This window comes from Oncorhynchus nerka, linkage group LG1, assembly GCF_034236695.1.
Source record: "Oncorhynchus nerka isolate Pitt River linkage group LG1, Oner_Uvic_2.0, whole genome shotgun sequence".
NCBI classification, from domain to species: Eukaryota; Metazoa; Chordata; class Actinopteri; order Salmoniformes; family Salmonidae; genus Oncorhynchus; species Oncorhynchus nerka.
The window spans coordinates 43459253-43483491 of NC_088396.1; the positions used below are offsets into that span (position 1 = coordinate 43459253).

A 24239-nucleotide genomic window follows, 5' to 3' on the forward strand; every position below is an offset into this window, starting at 1 on the left:
GAACGGCATAGGCAAGATGCAGTAGATGGTATAGAGTACAGTATATACATATGAGATGAGTAATGTAGGGTATGTAAACATTTTATTAAGTGGCATTGTTTAAAGTGACTAGTGATAAAAAATGTACATACATTTTTCCAATATTAAAGTGGCTGGAGTTGAGTCAGTATGTTGGCAGCAGCCACTCAATGTTAGTGATTGCTGTTTAACAGTCTGATGGCCTTGAGATAGAAGCTGTTTTTCAGTCTCTCGGTCCCTGCTTTGATGCACCTGTACTGACCTCGCCTTCTGGATGATAGCGGGGTGAACAGGCAGTGGCTCGGGTGGTTGATGTCCTTGATGATCTTTATGGCCTTCCTGTGACATCGGGTGGTGTAGGTGTCCTGGAGGGCAGGTAGTTTGCCCCCGGTGATGCATTGTTTAGACCTCACTACCCTCTGGAGAGCCTTACGGTTGTGGGCGGAGCAGGTGCCTTACCAGGCGGTGATACAGCCCGACAGGATGCTTTCGATTGTGCATCTGTAAAAGTTTGAGTGATTTTGGTGACAAGCCAAATTTTTTCAGTCTCCTGAGGTTGAAGAGGCGCTGCTGCGCCTTCTTCACCACACTGTCTGTGTGGGTGGACCAATTCAGTTTGTCCGTGATGTGTACGCCGAGGAACTTAAAACTTACTACCCTCTCCACTACTGTCCCCTCGATGTGGATAGGGGGGTGCACCCTCTGCTGTTTCCTGAAGTCCACAATCATCTCCTTAGTTTTGTTGACGTTAAGTGTGAGGTTATTTCCCTGACACCACACTCTGAGGGCCCTCACCTCCTCCCTGTAGGCCGTCTCCTTGTTGTTGGTAATCAAGCATACCACTGTAGTGTCTTCTGCAACTTGATGATTGAGTTGGAGGCGTGCATGGCCATTCAGTCATGGGTGAACAGGGAGTACAGGAGAGGGCTCAGAACGCACCCTTGTGGGGCCCCAGTGTTGAGGACCAGCGGGGTGGAGATGTTGTTACCTACCCTCACCACCTGGGGGCGGCCCTTCAGGAAGTCCAGTACCCAGTTGCACAGGGCGGGGTCGAGACCCAGGGTTTCGAGCTTGATGACGAGTTTGGAGGGTACTATGTTGTTAAATACTGAGCTGTAGTTGATGAACAGCATTCTCACATAGGTATTCCTCTTGTCCAGATGGGTTAGGGCAGTGTGGTTGCGATTGCGTTGTCTATGGACCTATTGGGGCGGTAAGCAAATTGGAGTTGGTCCCCCCTTTGCTGCTATAACAGCTTCCACTCTTCTGGGAAGGCTTTCTACTAGATGTTGGAACATTGCTGCGGGGACTTGCTTCCATTCAGCTACAAGAGCATTAGGGAGGTTGGGCACTGATGTTGGGCGTGTTCCAATTCATCCCAAAGGTGTTTGATGGGGTTGAGGTCAGGGCTCTGTGCAGGCCAGTCAAGTTCTTCCACACCGCTCGCAACAAACCATTTCTGTATGGACCTCGATATTTGTGCACGGGGAACATGTGCACAGGTAGCCTAGTGGTTAGAGCGTTGGGCCAGTAACCGAAAGGTTGCTAGATCGAATCCCCGAGCTGGCAAGGTAAAACTCCGTCGTCTGCCTCTGAACAAGGCAGTTAACCCACTGTTCCTAGGCCGTCATTGTAAGTAAGAATTTGTTCTTAGCTGACTTGCCTAGTTAATTAAAGGTTAAATAAATAAAAAACTGTTGTCATGATGAAACACTAAAAACCTGTTGCCAGAAAGTTGGAAACACAGAAACATCTACAATGTCTTGTATGCTGTAGGGTTCATATTTCCCTTCACTGGAACTAAGGGGCGTGGCCCGAACCATGAAAAACAGCCCCAGACCATTATTCCTCCTCCATCAAACTTTACAGTTGGCACTATGCATTGGAGCAGGTAGCGTTCTCCTGGCATCTGCCAAACCCAGATTTGTCCGTGGGACTGCCAGATGGTGAAGTGTAATTCATCACTCCAGAGAACGCGTTTCCACTGCTCCAGAGTCCAATGGTGGTGAGCTTTACACCACTCCAGCCGACTCTTGGCATTGTACATGGCGATCTTAGGCTTGTGTGCAGCTGCTCAGTCATGGAAACCCATTTCATGAAGCTCCCAAGGAACAGTTATTGTGCTGACGTTGGTTCCCGAGGTAGTTTGGAACTCGGTAGTGAGTGTTGCAACTGAGGACAGACAATGTTATGTGCCATGCGCTTCAGTACTCAGCGGTACCGTTCTGTGAGCTTGTGTGGCCTACCACTTTGCGGCTGAGCCGTTGTTGCTCCTAGACGTTTCCACTTCACAATAACAACACTTACAGTTGACTGGACAGCTGTAGCGTGGCAGACATTTGACAAACTGACTTGTTGGAAAGGAATCCTGTGACGGTGCCACGTTGAAAGGCACTGAGCTCTTCGGTAAGGCCATTCTACTTCCAATGTTTGTCTATGGAGAATGCATGGCTGTGTGCTCGATTTTATACACCTGTCAGCAACGGGTGCATCTGAAATAGCTGAATCCACTAATTTGAAGGAGTGTCCACATACTTTTGTATATATAGTGTATGTTCAAATACCTACCATATCGTTATCAATGGCACTGTTTAGACACACAGCCAGCCATTGTAGATTACTGTACAATCTGCACCAGTCTAACACATTGATCTATTCATTACTACATTGTAACGATCCAGTAACTCATTGTTACTGTGGTACCATAAATCACTTTAACGCAGTACCTGACGAATTCAGTACATGCACACAGTGCATATTTCATTTTTCACAGACTTGTAATAAATCATAGTTGTAATATAAAACCCCTAATTATCTTTAAAAGTCACAGATAAAGGGTTGATCTTAATAAGTATGGTAATGAGAAGCATGACGTGACACCGAGACTGACAGAATCAACTCCACAAAAGCATTAGTGCTCAGCCTCTAATTGTCAAAGGCTTTTGGGGGCAGATAGCTACTATAATACATCTTATTATAAAGGCAATGTCTTCTCAAATGTGGTGACCACCACTGATTTAGCCTCTATGCTGTGAGTGTGTCTCCTCCCTCCCAACCTGCGTCCTTCCCTTCTGTGTACTCCCTCCCTTTGTCCCTCCTCCCTCCCTCCGTGTCTCCCTCCCTCCGTCTCCCCCCCTCCGTCCCTCCCTCTCTCCCTGCTGTTTGAGTGAACCCAGAGCCCAGCTCCTGGAGTGATTTGTAGCTCCTCTCCTCCTCATCAATTATAGATGGGGCTGAAAAGTAGAGCTAATTAATGCAATGGGTTGAGGCTGACCCTCGTCAATGATTAACACGAGGCGATAGGCGGTCACTGAAGAGGGGAGAGTGTGGCTGTCTGAAGTCAGTTTCTATCCACACACACAAAGACGACCCCGGACACACACAGACACACATAGCAGATGTTGGAAAAAGGCGAGGCGAGGATGGATGCCTTGCCTAGTTAAGAGAGCGGAACGATCATGTGCTGTGTGGAGCGGTGAGGGAGATATGGATGAAGGGTGTGAGTGTAAAATAAACGAGTGTCAGCACTTCTTCTAGAACGGCCCTGACGGCTTCACACAGGCTCTGAGGCTGCGGTGGCTGTCTGGACCGTGCACAATCTCCATCACACACACACACACACACACACACACACACACACACACACACACACACACACACACACACACACACACACACACACACACACACACACACACACACACACGCACACACACGCACACACACACAGAATTGTAATAAAAACAACAGTTGGACAATGGATGAAGATACTCCAAACTAAAATGAATCAGATATTGACTGAATTATGACACATAAAACATTTTAATGGCACAGACAAATAATAACAGTTCGGGTATTCAATTTATTATCAGATTTCACTTTTTTTTCTTAGATTATATATACATTTTGTAGTGATATGAGGTATTTGTAAAAAATATTTTGTATTAAAATAATGAAAGTTAGAGGTGCCTAATTTGCATAAATATAATGGTAGATTATATATAGGGATAGATTAACATAAAGGGGTGGAAAAGGGCTGTTAACCACCAAAAATGTGCTCTGTCCATGCCTACCTGCACTAACCTGATCTGTCTAAACTGCCTCATTAATTACTGTTGTCACATTCTGTTGCGTAATTCGACAAGTGTGTCAATAGCAGATTACTTTCGGGTTAAAAATCAACGCGATTGGCTCTAGATTACACCTATACTTTACAATGTTTGCAAGGTCAGATATATCACTATAATCTGAGTGTTCATTTTCGGGAGTTACTTTCATTTCAGCTCATCTAATTTATTAAACATTTTAACTGTATTAAATTCTATTTTTTTCTATTCCACAAAAAAATAATTGTGCGTGAAAATAAAGTCATTTTTCTTCTCCTTGTGATGTAAGTGTCGGGACGATGCGTTTATTCACTGACGAAGCTTTACGTTCTTATAGATGCAACAGAAAGACAATGTATTCCATTGAGCCCATTTCAGCCGTTACCGGGGTGTGTTTGGCAGGTCACTTCCGCGGTCGTAACGTTATCGGGAAAAAACTACAGGCACGAGCAAGACAGGCATAAACAGGAGTCAAATGAAAGCAATCAATCCAGTGATATTTAAGTGGATTTTGCACCCCTCAAACACAGGAAGTAGAGGGCAAGAAGACTGATCCTCTGGTGGGCTGGGCATGGGCGTCTCCAGACACACACACAGACAGACACACACGCTGGTGTATCATGTGGAGATTTTTGTACTTGTCTTTTCTTCATCTGTCTCTCTCCCTCTCATCCTTACACCTTTCTCCAAACGTGTCTCTATCAGTCATATATCACACCCACTATCCCTTAATACACGTCTGTTTCCTCTCTTTTGTCTTTCTCTTGCTGTCTGTCCTCTCCATGACACTTTATCTCCTCTTCTGTCTCTCTCTCTCTCTTCCTACATCCATCTATCAATTATCTGTATGTCTGTGCTGTCTGTATGTCTCTGTCTGAATCTGTCTCCATCTCTCTTCCTACATCCATCTATCCATTATCTGTATGTCTGTATGTCTCTGTCTGAATCTGTCTCCATCTCTCTTCCTACATCCATCTATCCATTATCTGTATGTCTCTGTCTGAATCTGTCTCTCTCTCTTCCTACATCCATCTATCCATTATCTGTATGTCTCTGTCTGAATCTGTCTCTCTCTCTCTTCCTACATCCATCTATCCATTATCTGTATGTCTGTCTGAATCTGTCTCCATCTCCGCTTTTTCTTCTAGTCCCTTTCAGACATTTCCTCGCTCTCTCTCCTTTTCTAACACATTTTCTCTTTCTCCCTATCCATCTTCCTCTCTCCTCTCACACTCCTCCTCCCTCTCTCCGTCTTTTAAACAGCAGGGATAGGGTAGGGGAAGAGTGGGGGCAGGCAGAGATAGGTGTTTTAGATTCATGGCGATGCCACTTCATTTGTAATGAGGCGGATTGGCTCTGCTCCACACTGCTCACACACACTTGCTCTGCTCGGCAGTCTCACCTTCCTTCCCTGGGTTGAATTAGTCTTCAGTGGGTAATGTGTTTGGCCGCCGCTCCTCTCCTCTCCACTATTTATACCTCCAAACTCTTCTGCGTACTAAATAGCACCCTATACCGTATACAGTGCACACATTTCACCAGGGCCCATAGGGCTCTGGTCAAAAGTAGTGCACTAAATAGGGAATACGGTTGTTGGGTGAACTATCCCTTCAAAACACAGGTATAATATGAATGATTTCATCAAACTAAGCCAAGCTCGAAGTCCTGAAAAACAGTCTAGTTTATATCAGAGCAAGAGAAGACAAATAATGAAAAAGCTTTACTATATGATTCCATATGTGTTATTTCATAGTTTTGATGTCTTCACTATTATTCTACAATGTAGAAAATAGTACAAATAAAGAAACCCTGTAATGAGTAGGTGTGTCCAAATTTTTTGACTGGTACTGTATGTATGTACAGTGGGCCAAAAAATATTTAGTCAGCCACCAATTGTGCAAGTTCTCCCACTTAAAAAGATGAGAGAGGCCTGTAATTTTCAAAACAACCACGAACAGGTACCCAAAACAACAACGAACAGGTACGCAAAACAACCAAACAGGTACTCAAAACAACCACAAACAGGTACCCAAAACAACCACAAACAGGTACCCAAAACAACCACGAACAGGTACCCAAAACAACCACGAACAGGTACCCAAAACAACAACGAACAGGTACGCAAAACAACCACAAACAGGTACCCAAAACAACCCAAAAGTACCCAAAACAACCACAAACAGGTACCCCAAACAACCCAAAAGTACCCCAAAACAACCACAAACAGGTACCCAAAACAACCACGAACAGGTACCCAAAACAACCACAAACAGGTACCCAAAACAACCCAAAAGTACCCAAAAACAACCACAAACAGGTACCCAAAACAATCCAAAAGTACCCAAAACAACCACAAACAGGTACCCGAAACAACCCAAAAGTACCCCAAAACAACCATAACTAACCATAAACGGATACCCAAAAGTACCCAAAACAACCACAAAGAATCACAATGTGATAATAGTGGGGTGCCTGGTAGCCTAGCGGTTGGGCCAGTAAATTAAAGGTTGCTGGTTCAAATCCCTGGGCCGACTGTGTGAAAAATCTGCGGTATGGTTGTTTTTGGCCACTGTTTTAGATGCTTTTGTTGTTTGGGGGTACCTGTTTGTGGTTGTTTTTGGTACTTAGATTTTTTTTGTTTGTCATTGTTTTGGGTGCCTGTTTGGGGTGATTAGTAGGACGTGGCCAGGGTGCAGAATCAGAATTCCTTTTTATTCTCTATGAAATAGCAGCTTTATCTGAACTAGTGAATCTTGTACATAACTCTCTGGGGATTGAACCTGTGTTTTCTGTGTGACTCACAAGAGCAAGGGAACTCATCAAGCAAGGGAACTCATCAAGCAAGTTCGGCCGACCCCCACTACTAAATAACCATTTGATTTATGAACCCGAGTGGCTGTGATCATGACTTGCCTTACCAGTTGTGGAACCGAGACAGACTTTAGAGAACATTGTGAAGTGTTCAGTTGCCCTTTAGGAACATGGAGACTAGACAGGACTGTGGACTGTGGACATGGCTCTACCAGACAGAAGCAGTGTTCATTAGCCAGGGCTGATGGGGGTTTGGTAGGGGGTTGTGGGTGTTCTGGCAGAGGGTTGTAGGTGCCTCAGGTGTTCCAGTGTTCCACAGGGCCCTAATGAATCTGACAAGCTGTCAGTCTGTCCTCTGTCCTGCTCAGAGTAACTGACAGGGCCAAACCTAGTGTCATACTCACACACTAATAAGTACTGTGTTGTATTTCCTGGCACATATAGTCAAATGTTTAGGGTTGGTTTCCGGCTTCCGTGTCTTGAAAAGCAACACACACACACACACCCATGCTACTTCATACATACACTTAACGCCCTAAAACACACTGAAACTCTGACTGTTCTCTTTCCCACTCCATGGGAGCCAGCGCCCATGACAGAGGACCTGCTGGAGGAGCAGTCGGAGGTGTTGGCCAAACTGGGCACGTCAGCCGAGGGTGCCCACCTCCGCGCTCGCATGCAGAGTGCCTGTCTGCTCTCAGACATGGAGTCTTTTAAGGTGAGGACACTCACACACCCACACCCTGACAACTAGACAACTCCTCACACACCCACACTGACAACTAGACTGACAATAGAGTACACACACCCTGACATTAACGCTGGCACACACACACACACACACACACACACAAACAAAGAGAGAGACACGCACACACACACACACACACACACACACACACACACACACACACACACACACACACACACACACACACACACACACACACACACACACACACACACACACACACACAGAGAGAGAGAGGCACACAAACACACACACTCACTGCCACCCAGACTGGCTGAGTGGCACAGGAGCCTATTAGTGGTCTCAGACCTCTCGGTCAGTCAGTGTGTCAGACTCGGGGGGGCGTTTGATTAGATTCTCACAATCTCCCTCATCTCTCACAGTGGCACAGTGGAGGGCATGCTAATTGTGTTATCAATATCAATGAAATGCTTCGTATTAGATATTATGTTGGGTGTGTCTTATTTAGCTGATGTACTGTAGCGATGTCTGTTTTAGTACTAAATGCACTTAAAATAATTTCATTTTGGAAGTATCTCCATGTGAAGCCTCCATAGTGTTGAATAATAGTGGTTGATGTTATGTCAGTGACAGGATTAGGATTAATACATCTTACAATTTACTAGACACTCTTATCCAGAGCGACTTGCATTAGTGAGTGTATACATTTAGGTACTTTTTCATACTGGTACCCCGTGGGAATCGAAGGCATTGCAAGCACCATGCTCTATCAACTGAGCCACACGGGACATAGAAAACTCAACACATACAGTACCAGTAAAAATGTAAACACTTACTCATTCAAGGGTTTTTCTTTATTTTTACTATTTTCTACATTGTAGCATAAGAGTGAAGACATCAAAACTATAAAATGACACATATGGAATCATGTAGTAACCAAAAAGTGAGAAACAAATCCAAATATATTTGAGATTCTTCAAAGTAGCCACGCTTTGCCTTGATGACAGGTTTGCACACTCTTGGCATTCTCTCAACCAGTTTCATGAGGTAGTCACCTCGAATGCATTTCAGGTGTGCCTTGTTAAAAGTTAATTTGTGGAATTTCTTTCCTTCATGCATTTGAGTCAATCAGTTATGTTGTGACAAGATAGAGGTGTTATACAGAATATTGCCCTATTTGGTAAAAGACCAAGTCCATATTATGTCAATAACATAGCAAATAAGCAAAGAGAAATGACAGTCCATCATTACTTTAAGACATGAAGGTCAGTCGATGCGGAAAATTAAGAACGTTGAACGTTTCTTCATGTGCAGTCTCAAAACCCATCAAGCGCTATGATGAAACTGGCTCTCATGAGGACCGCCACAGGAAAGGAAGACCTAGAGTCTGCTGCAGAGGATAAGTTCATTAAAGTTACCAGCCTCAGAAATTGCAGCCAAAATTAATGCTTCACAGTATTTAAAGTAACAGACACATCTCAACATCAACTGTTCAGAGGAGACTGTGTGAATCAGGCCTTCATGGTCAAATTGCTGCAAAGAAACCACTACTAAAGGACACCAATAAGAAGAAGAGACTTGCTTGGGCCAAGAAACACAAGCTATGGACATTAGACTGGTGGAAATCTGTCCTTTGGTCTGATGAGCCCGAATTTTAGATTTTTGGTTCCAACCGCTGTGTCTTTGTGAGATGCAGAGTAGGTGAACGAATTATCTACGCATGTGTGGTTCCCACGTAAAGCATGGAGGAGGAGGTGTGATGGTGTGGGGGTGCTTTGCTGGTGACACTTAACCAGCATGGCTACCATAGCATTCTGCAGCGATACACCATCCCATCTGGTTTGTGATTAGTGAGACTATAAATGCTTAGTGAGACTATAAATTGTTTTATGTAAAGGCTATTTGATCAAGAAGGAAAGTGATGGAGTGCTGCATCAGATAACCTGGCCTCCATAATCAACAAACCTCAACCCAATTGAGATTGTTTGGGATTAGTTGGACCACATAGTGAAGGAAAAGCAGTCAACAAGTTCTCAGTATATGTGGGAACTCCTTCAAGACGGTTGGGAAAGCATTCCTCGTGAAGCTTGTTGAGAGAATGCCAAGAGTGTGCAAATCTATCATCAAGGCAAAGGGTGCCTACTCATAAAATAATTTTTGATTTGTTTAACACTTTTTTTGGTTACTACATGATTCCATATGTGTTATTTCATAGTTTTGATGTCTTCACTATTCACTAAACCCTTGAATGAGTAGGTGTGTCCAAACTTTTGACTGGTACTGAAAATGCTTTTGAAGATTAAAGTCAATTTCCTTCCTTTGTCATGAGGACAAATCTACAAAACAGCTCTTTACAATCCCACTATGTATGCATCTTGAATGAATTTAGCCAAGTTACATTTAATAGCTCCCTTAAAGTTATAGAAACAGGCCAAAACAAGCTGAATTAATCTCTGTTGTCACCATACCACATTTTTCTGCTGAGTAGCATTCAGCCTCACCTGCTAACTTGCTGTTGGACCCAAGAGGTTCGGAACATCAGGTCACCATCTTTAAACGTCTCTGATGGGACTTCCGGCTCCACCCCCTTTGTTCCCAACGGTAACAAACACTGACAAATAGTGTTCCGTCGGAGGGGCACAGTCGCAACTTTTTGTCGCATTACCCCGGTCTGTTTTTAACTGGCCCACTAAATGCTCTACTTTGGAGTATGTTCTTCTCAACCTCTTCTTCTTCTGTCCTCTCTGAGCTCCAACAACAGCTGACAAGAGAGGGAGGGAGGGAGCGAAGTGATAAACTAGAGGAAGAAGAATGTTGTGTACTCAGGTATAGCGATTAGTTGAGTTAGAATGGCCTCTAAATTTAGTGTGAGCTGTCTCGGGGCCGGGGCCAACCGGCTCTGTGTGCAATTGTGCTTAGCCAAGCATAATCTGGCATTTTAGCTTTAATTATCCCAGTCCCTGCCGGTGCAGAGCAGGGAGGATGGACCGCTGATGAATGGTGGGTAATATGACAGCCATGCAGCACATACCAGCCCCCTCCTCAACTCAGTGTGTTGTGCACACACATGCGGACACATGTATACAAACACACACGCGTCACATGCACACACAAACACAGACACGCACTTCTTCCGCAGGGGGACAGCAGCAGAGGAGAAGCCTCCTGTCTGTCTGTGTCTCTGTTTGTCCTGTCCTGGGCCCCCAGGCTACTGAGGAGAGCTCCTGTCTGTCTGTGTCTCTGTTTGTCCTGTCCTGGGCCCCCAGGCTACTGAGGAGAGCTCCTGTCTCAGTTATTCATGCTTTAGCCTCATTGTCATCAATCCATCTACTGTTGCTTCACTGAGATTGAGTGGTCTCCTCTGTACCAAACTTATAGTGACTTCAGAAAGGATTCACACCGCTTGACTTGTTCCACATTTTGTTGTGTTACAGCCTGATTTTAAAATGGATTAAGTTGAGATTTTGTGTCACTGGCCTACACACAATTCCCCATAATGCCAAAGTGGAATTATGTTTTTAGAATTTTTGACAAACTAATACAAAATAAAAACCTGAAATGTCTAGACTCAATAAGTATCCTAAAAAGTCACATAAGTTGCATGGGCATTAAAACACCACTTAAACCACTTCCATATTTTCAAGCATAGTGGTGGCTGCATCATGTTATGGGTATGCTTGTAATCGTTAAGGACTAGAGAGTTTTTCAGGATAAAAACCTGGTTGTCTGCTTTTTCATCAGACACAGAGATGAATTAACCTTTCAGCAGGACAATAACCTAAAACACAAGTCCAAATCTACACTGTATTTGCTTACCAAGAACACAGTGAATGTTACTGAGTGGCCGAGTTACAGTTTTGACTTAAATCTACTTAAAAATCTAAGGCAAGACCTGAGAATTGGTTGTCTAGCAATGATCAACCACCAATTTGACAGAGCTTGAAGAATTGTGAAGAATATAATGGGCAAATGTTGCACAATCCAAAGCTCTTAGAGACTTACCCAGTAAGACTGACAGCTGTAATCGCTGCCAAAGGTTCTTCTACAAAGTAGTGACTCTGGGGTGTGAAAACTTATATAGATGAGATGTTTCTGGATTTCATTTTCAGTAAATGTGCATTACATTTCAAAAAACATGTTTTCACTTTGTCATTATGGTTATTGTGTATAGATGGGTAAGAAGAAAACAAATATTTAATCCATTTTCAATTCAGGCTGTAACCCAACAAAAATATGGAATACGTCTAGGGGTATGAATACTTTCTGAAGGCACTGTATTGACTGTGTAGAGCTCAGAAACATAATGAAACATTGACATGCCTGCCTGTGTCTGATTCTGTGTCAGGCAGAGAATCCGGGCTGTACCCTGGAGGACTTTGTGCGGTGGTACTCCCCCAGGGACTACTTTGAGGAGGAGGTGGTGGACGAGAGCGGGGACACGGTGGTCAGGGGAGACCTGAGTGCCAGGATGAAGATCCCGGGGAACATGTGGATGGAGGCGTGGGCCACAGCCAAGACCACCCCTGCTCGCAGACCACCCCTGCTCGCCTGTTTGACGACACCAAGGAAGCTGAGAAGGTATGGACATAGGAGCCTTTAGAATAGTATTGTCCATTGTAACTTAATGAACAGAGAAAGCATTGTCTAGTAGGCTGAGAAGGTAGGCATCGATGAGCACCGAACAGAAGTAGGATTCACTATATATTTTACCTCTTGGGGATGTCATTCGAAAACATAATGAACAGGCAGTTAACCCACTGTTCCTAGGCCGTCATTGAAAATAAGAATTTGTTCTTAACTGACTTGCCTAGTTAAATAAAGGTAAAATAAATATAAATAAATAAATAAAGACTCTGTCTCAACCTTTAAGTCTTTACTGAAGACTCAGCTCTTCAGTGGGTCATACAGTATGATTGAGTATAGTCTGGCCCAGGAGTGTGAAGGTGAATGTAAAGGCTCTGGAGCAACGAACCTCCCTTGCTGTCTCTGCCTGGCCGCTTCCCCTCTTTCCACTGGGATTCTCTGCCTCTAACCCTATTACAGGGGCTGAGTCACTGGCTTACTGGGGCTCTTTCATACTGTCCCTAGGAAGGGTGCGTCACTTGAGTGGGTTGATTCACTGATGTGATCTTCCTGTCTGGGTTGACGCCCCCCCCCCCCCCCCTTTGGGTTGTGCCGTGGCGGAGATCTTTGTGGGCTATACTCGTCCTTGTCTCAGGATGGTAAGTTGGTGGTTGAAGATATCCCTCTAGTGGTGTGGGGGCTGTGCTTTGGCAAAGTGGGTGGGGTTATATCCTTCCTGTTTGGCCCTGTCTGGGGGTATCATCGGATGGGGCCACAGTGTCTCCTGACCCCTCCTGTCTCAGCCTCCAGTATTTATGCTGCAGTAGTTTATGTGATGGGGGGCTAGGGTCAGTTTGTTATATCTGGAGTACTTCTCCTGTCCTATTCGGTGGCCTGTGTGAATTTAAGTGTGCTCTCTCTAATTCTCTAATTCTCTCTTTCTTTCTCTCTCTCTGAGGACCTGAGCCCTAGGACCATGCCTCAGGACTACCTGGCATGATGACTCCTTGCTGTCCCCAGTCCACCTGGCCGTGCTGCTGCTCCAGTTTCAACTGTTCTGCCTGTGGCTATGGAATCCTGACCTGTTCACCGGATGTGCTACCTGTCCCAGACCTGCTGTTTTCAACTCTCTAGAGACAGCAGGAGTGGTAGAGATACTCTTAATGATCGGCTATGAAAAGCCAACTGACATTTACTCCTGAGGTGCTGACTTGCTGCACCCTCAACAACTACTGTGATTATTATTATTTGAACATGCGGGTCATTTATGAACATTTGAACAACTTGGCCATGTTCTGTTATAATCTCTACCCGGCATAGCCAGAAGAGGACTGGCCACCCCTTATAGCCTGGTTCCTCTCTAGGTTTCTTCCTAGGTTTTGGCCTTTCTAGGGAGTTTTTCCTAGCCACCGTGCTTCTACACCTGCATTGCTTGCTGTTTGGGGTTTTAGGCTGGGTTTCTGTACAGCACTTTGAGATATCAGCTGATGTACGAAGGGCTTTATAAATACATTTGATTTGATTTGGATGAAGTTGCCCCTCAATATTAACTTGAGTTCAGTTTGGTGTTTTTCCCACCAAGGATTTGGGGAGGATAAACTGAGTTTGCGATTTTTCCAATGAAGGTTAGGATTTGGGGATGATAAGCTGTGTTTGGGGAGGAAAAGCTTAGTTTGGGGTTTTCCCCCCAAGGTTAGGATTTGTTGCCTGGCTACCCAAACTCCTTGCTCCGGCCAAACGCTATGCCATGTCCACTGATGTTAGTTTTCTCTGCAATGAATCTGGATTTGAGTACCTCCCTGGCGATTTCTAGAATACAAACACATTGCTAACCGTTTTGATTGGTCCCAGAAACCGATGGGTTGGACCAGAGCCAGAACACACGTGGGTAAAGCGGTGTTTTGACATTTGTCATTGGTTTTGATACTTTGATTGGTTAGAGATGATCCAATCGCTGATGTTGATTGGTTAGAGATGATCCAATCGCTGATGAATTTGTTTTGTACAACACCCCTCATTTTGACATCACCACAAATAACTTCAACGATTGCAGTCTCAGACGGAAGTATGTAGTGAACTTAGAGCAGCGGATGAATTCACTTTGAGTTGTCAGGCAGTAGAATTTGGGTAGGATAAGTTCAGTTTGGATCCCCCCCCCCCCCCCAAGGTTAGGGTTTGGGTAGGATAAGTTCTGTTTGGATTTTTCCCCCCCCAAGGTTAGGGTTTGGGTAGGATGAGCTGTTCCTAAGGGCAGCTTCTATCCAAAGCCATTGTGCATTGTCAATCAATGACTATGATTTAAACGTCAACTGCACTTCCTGATTGGGCCTTGTTTTTCCATCAAAGCTCATTAAGAAATGCTAGCGGCCATGACAGAAGGCAAACAAGGGTTGTCTTGGGGATGTGGTTTGATGTGGGTGTTTCTTGGGTGTGTCTTTGCCATTCAATCACAACAAACAAGGACCATAGTCAGCCAGTTCGTGTTGAAACATTATTGAATGAAAGCTGGTAGCGTGCATCAAGCATGTCATCGGGTTTGATTGATTATAAGCTAGTTAGCTAACATCAGGAATCAAACTTGTCTTCAGGTGCAACGTTAGCGATGCAAATCTTCTTCTCACATAACGTGTTACATAGAGGCTATGTATTTAACTAGTTACGTCACAGTATCATTAGCTATGCTGCTATGATACTAGCCTATCACTGGGCCATGCAAAGCGAACTCACCCAGTCTTTTCCCAGAAAGCTCGGTGCCACCACGTGTTAATGGGCAAAAAGGGGCATGAGTTGCTGACATAACTGTAATCCAAACCCAACCTTCATGTACTCATTGTGATGCACTCAGGTTACAAATTCCGTTTTAGACAAAACTGACTGACTTTGTAGTGCATTTTTACACTAGAATAAATGTTTCTGACTCATATTGATGCCACAGGCCATTTTTTCAAAGGGTTTTGTTGTTTTTTAGGGGCAATCATCTTTTTATGTCACTAGGTGAAAAAGGCTTCTGACTGTGACAGGTAATACTTTTCCATTTTGAGCTGCTCGACTGAGACTCAGTGAATGTCAGCTCCGCCTGTCCTGAAACTCAGGGCTGCCAGCTCAGAGAACTGACCCCTCCCAGGTTCACTACACACTCTGCCTGTTTGTCCCTGTTTCAGCCAATCACCACGCAGCGCTGGTAGAAGTAGGTCAGAACACAAGGTGTCCCTGCTATGAGACACACACACACACACACACAGGTGTCCCTCCCCTCCCTGCCACGGGTACCCTCGCTGAGAGTTTAAACTGAGTTCAGGGGAACCTTGCTGGGCCTTGGAAGGTCGGTCATCATCAGCACTGCGTCCTTCATCCGTCTGCCGCCAGCCAGCCGGCTCTTTTGGGTAAACTCCAGGTGCACCGATTTAGTTTGGAATTAATTTTCTGATTGACACTTTTTTGCTGCTCCACTAAGTTGTCCTCTTAGGTAGGTAGATGACAGGAGTGCTTCTATATTCCACACTCCTCTGATTGCAGTCAAGATCATCACCACAAGGAAGTCACTCTGCGACATCTTTAGAGTGCTGCGCTGTGCCGTTTGTTCTATCCCAGTGCAACAGAGCCTGAAGGGTTGTGTGTCATTAGGGTATACCAAATCAGATTGCGTTTCTGGAATCTCATCACTGACTCACACAAAAAAATAACGAATGACCCTGCGTTGGATTAAGAGCAGTATCCTTAAAATGCAGAGTTGCGTCTAACCAACACATTTGACCCTTCGCCAAGCCCCGCCTCCCTTTTTTACTGTTGCAACCTCAGACAACATTTTCCCAGGAAGCCCAATTCTCCCTTCTAACCACTGACGAAATCCTGTGGTTTTAATACATAATGAAATTAAATACAGACTACTTTTTGTTTTAATAAAAATGTTGTTTAATTTATTTGCGCGAAAGGAAAACAATTGATAAACAGCGAAACAAATAAATATATAAACGGTGTGCAGGTGTGGCTGGAAGCACAGGGGCTTATATGAAAACCACACCAGGAAAAAGCGATATACAATTCTTAAGTACAAAAATAAATAAGGTTTGTTAAAACAGATGATAAAACCTCCTAATTATAAATGTACGACATTAGATACGGCTAAACTTCAGACTGGTGACAAGACAACGTCGTAGTTAAATTGTATAATTTAAATGAGATTTAGGTAAAAAGTGATTGCTTATCAGGAGATGCTCTGGTATGTTATAATGGACTGTTGTCATGACGTTGGCCTGGGGGTAGGTTTATGACAGTCATAAATACCTATCCCCCCCATAAACTCTACAGTGGAAAATCTGCACATTGTAGTATTCCGTCTACCACACAACGACGTTACTACAACGTATCCAATTTACCAGCAGATACATTCTTCAAAGGCCTTCCATCTACCACCAACCTACTGAAACGCAGCTCAGAGTAAATATTTATTGCATTTTCCTTTTCCAAATGGGCGGTAATTTAGAATGCATAAGATACTGTATTTACGATGGAGACATCGCTTCTCCCTTTGTTCCTCAAGTCTTCCCGCCTTTCACTCAAACCCAGACCCCTTTTCTTTGTCATATCTGTTCTGCCCACTAGGGACGTTTTCCTTTATGACTTCATTTGTAATCAAGGTATGATTCATTCTGTGTATATGTAATTCTGTGTGATTAGTTAGGTATTTAGTAAATAAATAATTAAACCCAATTTTGTATTGCTGATTCAACTTGTTAGCCAGGGTTTGTGAAGATATCCAAGAATATATAACTTTCAGATGAGACTGAAATAATAAGGTGATGATTAATATTGACTGCTATTGATGTAAAATATTACTAGGTCTTTAAGAGTTTATTCGGAAGATAACTGCTCTATAAATATTATTTTGTGTTGCCCCGACTTTCTATTTAATTACATTTACATGATTAGCTCAATCAGGTAATATTAATTACAGAGAAATTATTTTATAGAATAGCATGTCATGTCACTTAATCCGGCATAGCCAAAGACACAACATTGTCATTACAATTGCTTCACGGGAACCTGGTAAAATTAAGGTTAAAGTGTGGCTAGCCACTGGATGGCTCTGAATGCACTGTCAGCATGCAGCCAAAGTTACTAACCACTTTTGGATCTAACTAGTGCTCTGAAATCGCATTCTGAGGTCAACAGCAGACTAGAGTTGTATTCATAACATGACAAAATTGCTAGCTAGCTAACATTTTGAAAAAGCTAGTTATATTAACTGGCTAGCTAGCATTAGCAACGTTGGGTGGTCAAAAGCTAGCAAACAATATAACAAAAGTATAGGCTCTGCATTTTAAACAAAACTCTTCATTTTTGTAATGCCTTCGATGTGTTTCAAACGTGAGCTTGTCCGAGGTGTTGGACTCGATGACAGTTGCTATCCATTCAAGAGCTGCGATTAGTTGTCCGTAATTATGGAGCGGGGCTTAGCAATGGGTCAGTTGCATTTATATGGCAGGCAGCCTCTATACGTCAAAAGAAGCGGATGAACCAGTTACATAAAAGAGCAATGCCTTTTGAAATATCAAGTACCTTGCCCTGACAACCTCTGCAATCATAATGGCTGTAAGAGAGAGAGTGTTTGTTTTCTATATTCCTCCTCTCCCCTAGGTGCTGCACTACTTGGCAGTACAGAAGCCAGCAGACCTGACCTGCCATCCCCTGCCTTGCATCCTCCACGCTGCCATCCTCAAGGAAAAGGAGGAGGGTGGGTGACAGCTGCTGAATATCTCTCTCCCTCTCTCTCTCCCTCTTTCCCCATGTCCATCTTCCTCTCTCTTTTTCGGTCACTCTCTCTCATTCTCTCCATCCTGTCCAGAGTCCGAAGAGGACATCCTATCTGCAAGAAAGGCCATCCAACTGGCCACCTCTCATGCCGGTAAGCTGCTGCGCCACCCCAGCCCAGACTACAAGAAACTGGAGGTGAGTGGCAAAGACCTGAAGTTGATATGCCTTTCCAATCCTGCACCCCAAACCCCTACCACCCACCCCAGTGCTAAGTGACTGTATTTGTCTCCAACAGGATGTGATCAGCCAGCTGATTGCGGTGGAGATGGTCATTGCCCGCTCCTGCTCTCTGAAGTCTAAGTTTGGTATCGGGAAGGCAGAACCGGGCAAAGACGCAGAGGATCTGGAGAGGTACAGTAGGACACAACAGCATGCCCTGAGAGAAATAATGTAATGTTAACCAGTATGGCCAGAGACCTCTGCAGACATACAAAAATACCTGTAGATTTTAAGTAAATCTATCCAACTGCCTCAAACCTATCAATTTCTATTCAGGTTAGCCCAATTGAGATATCTTTTTAGCAAGTTAGACCTATAGAAAACATGAATTGCTTAAGTGTTATTGACAGGTATGCAGACAGTGCTCTTAAGGTATTGGTAAGAGAACTCCCCTGTAGTTTCTCTAAAGCCCATAGAACCAGCCGACATATTTTAACCATCCCTCCATGGCACCAATCCTCGGTTGTGTCCTCTCATGTGTACCTTCTGTCATTCTGGGGCGGCAGCGTAGCCTAGTGGTTAGAGCGTTGGACTAGCAACCGGAAGGTTGCGAGTTCAAACCCCCGAGCTGACAAGGTACAAATCTGTCGTTCTGCCCCTGAACAGGCAGTTAACCCACTGTTCCCAGGCCGTCATTGAAAATAAGAATGTGTTCTTAACTGACTTGCCTGTTTAAATAAAGGTAAAATTAAATTAAAGATTCTCTCTTCATTAATATCAAAATAGAATCAAGTTTATTTTTCATATACACATGGTGTACCCGGTGCAATGAAATGTTTACTTACATCTCTCAACTATGTGACAACAATAAGAATACAAATAAGTTTAAAAAATGAAGAATAAAAATTTAAATGGAATAAAATTATCACAAACTATCACACGCCTGCTCTCATTTCATCATACACCCTGCTCGGAGGGGCATGTGTAGGAATGCTAACCCTTACCGAAAAAAAAACTGGCTTCTGTCAGACAGTTGTGGCAATTCTTTGGCCAATTTGCTGAACAATCTCATATTTTCACGTAAAAATTTGTTTTGTTGTGGCAATTTTGCTGCAAACTCATTATGAATATGCAAATTAGATACGTTTTTTGCCTACTTTGTGTATTAACAACATTTCGATGTACAGTTGAAGTCGGAGGTTTACATACACTTAGGTTGGAGTCATTAAAACTCGTTTTTCAACCACTCCACAAATTTCTTGTTAACAAACTATAGTTTTGGCAAATTGCTTAGGACATCTACTTTGTGCATGACACAAGTCATTTTTCCAAAAATTATTTACAGACAGATTATTTCACTTATAATGCACTGTATCACAATTCCAGTGGTCCAAAAGTTTACATACACTAAGTTTACTGTGCCTTTTAAACAGCTTGGAAAATTCCAGATAATGATGTCATGGCTTTAGAAGCTTCTGATAGGCTAATTGACATAATTTGAGTCAATTGGAGGTGTACCTGTGGATGTATTTCAAGGCCTAACTTCAAACTCAGTTCGCCTTTGCTTGACATCATGGGAAAATCAAAAGAAATCAGGCAAGACCTCAGAAAAAAATTGTAGACCTCCACAACTCTGCTTCATCCTTGGGAGAAATTTCCAAATACTTGGAAGGTACCATGTTCATCTGTACAAACAATAGTATGCAAGTACAAACACCATTGGACCACACAGCGTCATACCACTCATGAAGGAGACACGTTCTGTCTCATGGAGATGAATGTACTTTGGTGCGAAAAGTGCAAATCAATCCCAGAACAACAGCAAAGGACCCTGTGAAGATAATGGAGGAAACGGGTACAAAAGTATCTATATCCACAGTAAAATGAGTCCTATATCGACATAACCTGAAAGGCTGCTCAGCAAGGAAGAAGCCACAGCTACAAAACCGCCATTAAAAAAATCCAGACTACGGTTTGCAACTGCACATGGGGAAAAAGATCGTACTTTTTGGAGAAATGTCCTCTGATGAAACAAAAGTAGAACTGTTTGGTCATAATGACCATCGTTATGTTTGGAGGAAAAAGGGGGAGGCTTGCAAGCCAAAGAACCCCATCGCAACCGTGAAGCACGGGGGTGGCAGCATCATGTTGTGGGGGTGCTTTGCTGCAGGAAGGACTGATGCACATCACAAAATAGATGGCCTCATGAGGTAGGGAAATGATGTGGATATATTGATGCAACATCTCAAGACATCAGTCAGGAAGTTAAAGCTTGGTCGCAAATGGGTCTTCCAAATGAACAATGGCCCTAAGCATACTTCCAAAGTTGTGGCAAAATTGCTTAAGGAAATCAAAGTCAAGGTATTGGAGTGGCCATCACAAAACCCTGACCTCAATCCCATAGAAAATGTGTGGGCAGAAATGAAAAAGCGTGTGTAAGCAAGGAGGCCTCCAATCCTGACTCAGTTACACCAGCTCTGTCAGGAGGAATGAGCCAAAATTCATCCAACTTATTGTGGGAAGCTTGTGGAAGGCTACCCAAAATGTTTGACCCAAATTAAACAATTTAAAGGCAATGCTACCAAATACTAATTGAGTGTATGTAAACTTCTGGCCCACTGGGAATGTGATGAAAGAAATAAAAGCTAAATAAATCATTCTCTCTTCTATTATTCTGACATTTCACATTCTTAAATAAAGTGGTGATCCTAACTGACCTAAGACAGCATTCTTACTAGGATTAAATGTTAAAATTGCGCCTATGTTTGTGTTGCTTCACAGACCCCGCTGTTCCATACAAGTGTATTTTTATCTGTTTTTAAAAATCTGATTCCACTGCTTGCATCAGTTACCTGATGTGGAATAGAGTTCTATGTAGTCATAGCTCTATGTAGTACTGTGCGCCTCCCATAGTCTGTTCTGTGAAGAGACCTCAGGTGGCATGTCTTGTGGGGTATGCATGGGTGTCTGAGCTGTGTGCTAGTCATTTAAACAGACAGCTCTGTGCTTCCAACAAGTCAATACCTCTCAGAAATACAAGTAGTGATGAAGTCAATCTCTCCTCTACTTTGAGCCAGGAGAGATTAACATGCATATTATTAATGTTATTGTACATCCAAAGGCTGTGCAGCCCTGTTCTTTTTTTTTTACCCCCTTTTTCTCCCCAACTTTGTGGTATCCAATTGTTAGTAGTTACTATCTTGTCTCATCGCTACAACTCCCGTACGGGTTCGGGAGAGACAAAGATCGAAAGCCATGCGTCCTCCGAAACACAACCCAACCCAACCAAGCACTGCTTCTTAACACAGCGCGCATTCAACCCAGAAGTCAGCCGCACCAATGTGTCGGAGGAAACACTGTGCACCTGGCAACCTTGGTTAGCGCGCACTGCAAGGATATCCCTACCGGCCAAACCCTCCCTATCCCGGACGACGCGTCGCCCCATGGAACTCCCGGTCGCGGCCGGGTGCGACAGAGCCTGGGCTCGAACCCAGAGTCTCTGGTGGCACAGCTAGCACTGCGATGCAGTGCCTTAGACCACTGTGCCACCCGGGAGGCCCGTGCTGCCCTGTTCTGAGCCAATTGCAATTTTTCTAAGTCCCTCTTTTGTGGCACCTGACCACACGACTGAACAGTTGTCCAGGTGTGACAAAACTAGAGCCTGTAGGACCTGCCTTGTTGATCGTGCTGTTAAAATGGTAGAGCAGTGCTTAATTATGGACAGACTTCTCATCATCTTAGTTACTGTTGTATCAATATATTTTGACCATGACAGGTTTACAATCCAAGCAGTTCAGTCACCTCAACTTGCTCAATTTCCACATTATTTATTAGAATATTTAGTTGAGATTGAGGGTTTAGTGAATGATTTGTCCCAAATACAATGCTTTTAGTTTTTGAAATATTTAGGACTAATTTATTCCTTGCCACCCATTCTGAAACTAACCGCAGCTCTTTGTTAAGTATTGCAGTCATTTCAGTTTCTGTAGTAGCTGACGTGTATAGTGTCTAGTCATCCGCATACATAGACACACTGGCTTTACTTATAGTGGCATGTTGTTAGTAAAGATTGAAAAAAGTAAGGGGCCTATACAGCTGCCCTGGGGAATTCCTGATTCTACCTGGATTATATTGGAGGGGCTTCCATTAAAGAAAACCCTTTGTGTTCTGTTAGACAGGAAACTCTTTATCCGCAAAGTAGCAGGGGGTGTAAAGCCATAACATATACGTTTTTCCACCAACAGATTATGATCAATAATGTCAAAAGCTACACTAAAGTCTAACAAAACAGCCCCCCACAATCTTTTTATCATCAATTTCTCTGTCAATCATCAGTCATTTGTCTAAGTGCTGTGCTTGTTGATTGTACTTCCCTATAAGGGTGCTGAAAGCCTTGTCAATTTGTGTACTGTAAAATAGCATTGTACAGTGCCTTGCAAAAGTGAAATGAAAAAAAAATGTAAAACGGAAAAGTGGTACGTGCATATGTATTAACCCCCATTGCTATTATGCCTTAAATAAGATCTGGTGCAACCAATTATCTTCATAAGTCACATAATTAGTTAAATAAAGTCCATCTGTGTGCATTGATTAAAGCCATTGATTAAAGAAAAAAAGGCATGTGGGAGACTCCCCAAACATATGGAAGAAGGTACTCTGGTCAGATGAGACTGAAATTGAGCTTTTTGGCCATCAAGGAAAACGCTATGTCTGGGGCAAACCCAACACCTCTCATCACCCTGAGAACACTATCCCCACAGTGAAGCATGGTAGTGGCAACATTATGCTGTGGGGGTGTTTTTCATTGGCAGGGACTGGGAAACTGGTCAGAATTGAAGGAATGATGGATGGCGCTAAATACAGGGAAATTCTTGAGGGAAACCTGTTTGTCTTCCAGAGATTTGAGACTGGGACGGAGGTTCACCTTCCAACAGGACAATGACCATAAGCATACCGCTAAAGCAACACTCAAGTGGTTTAAGGGGAAACATTTAAATGTCTTGGAATGGCCTAGTCAAAGCCCAGACCTCAATCCAATTGAGAATCTGTGGTATGACTTAAAGATTTGCTGTACACCAGCGGAACCCATCCAACTTGAAGGAGCTGGAGCAGTTTTGCCTTGAAGAATGGGCAAAAATCCCGGTGGCTAGATGTGCTAAGCTTATAGAGACATACCCCAAGAGACTTGCAGCTGTAATTGCTGTAAAAGGTTCTTCTACAAAGTATTGACTTTGGGGGAGTGAATAGTTATACACGCTCAAGTTTTCTGCTTTTTTTGTCTTATTTCTTGTCTGTTTCACAATGAAACATATTTTGCATCTTCAAAGTGGTAGGCATGTTGTGTAAATCAAATGATTAAAAAAAAGAGGTTGTAAGGCAACAAAATAGGAAAAATGCCAAGGGCGTGAATACTTTCGTATCTGGTCAAATACAATTTTTTCTAAAACTTTACTACGGGTTGGTAACAAGCTGATTCGTTGACTATTTGAGCCAGTAAAAGGGGGCTTTACTATTCTTAGGTAGCGGAATGACTTTTTCTTCCCTCCAGACCTGAGGGCACACACTTTCTAGTAGGCTTAAATTGAAGATATAGCAAATATCCTCAGTAATTTTCCATCCAAGTTGCCAGACTTTGGTGGCTTGTCATTATTGGTAGACAACAATACTTTTTTAACCTCTTGCTCCTACTGAGACGCTTGCGTCCCATCCAGAGCTCTGGAAATGCAAATGCGCTACGCTAAATGCTAATAGTATTAGTTAAAACTCAAACGTTCATTAAAATACACATGCAGGGTATTGAATTAAAGCTACACTCGTTGTGAATCCAGGCAACAAGTCAGATTTTTAAAATGCTTTTCGGCGAAAGCATGAGAAGCTATTATCTGATAGCATGTAACACCACAAAAGACCCGCAGGGGACGTAACAAAATAATTAGCATATTCGGCGCTACACAAACCGCACAATAAAATAGAAAACATTCATTACCTTTGACCATCTTCTTTGTTGGCACTCCTAGATGTCCCATAATCACTATTGGGTCTTTTTTTCGATTAAA

General features: G+C 43.4%; 1 pseudogene; it reads left to right on the forward strand.

The window, feature by feature from the left end:
• The window catches only part of LOC135571369 (rab3 GTPase-activating protein catalytic subunit-like), an 85468-nt pseudogene that overhangs the window by 26750 nt on the left and 34479 nt on the right, over window positions 1–24239 (forward strand).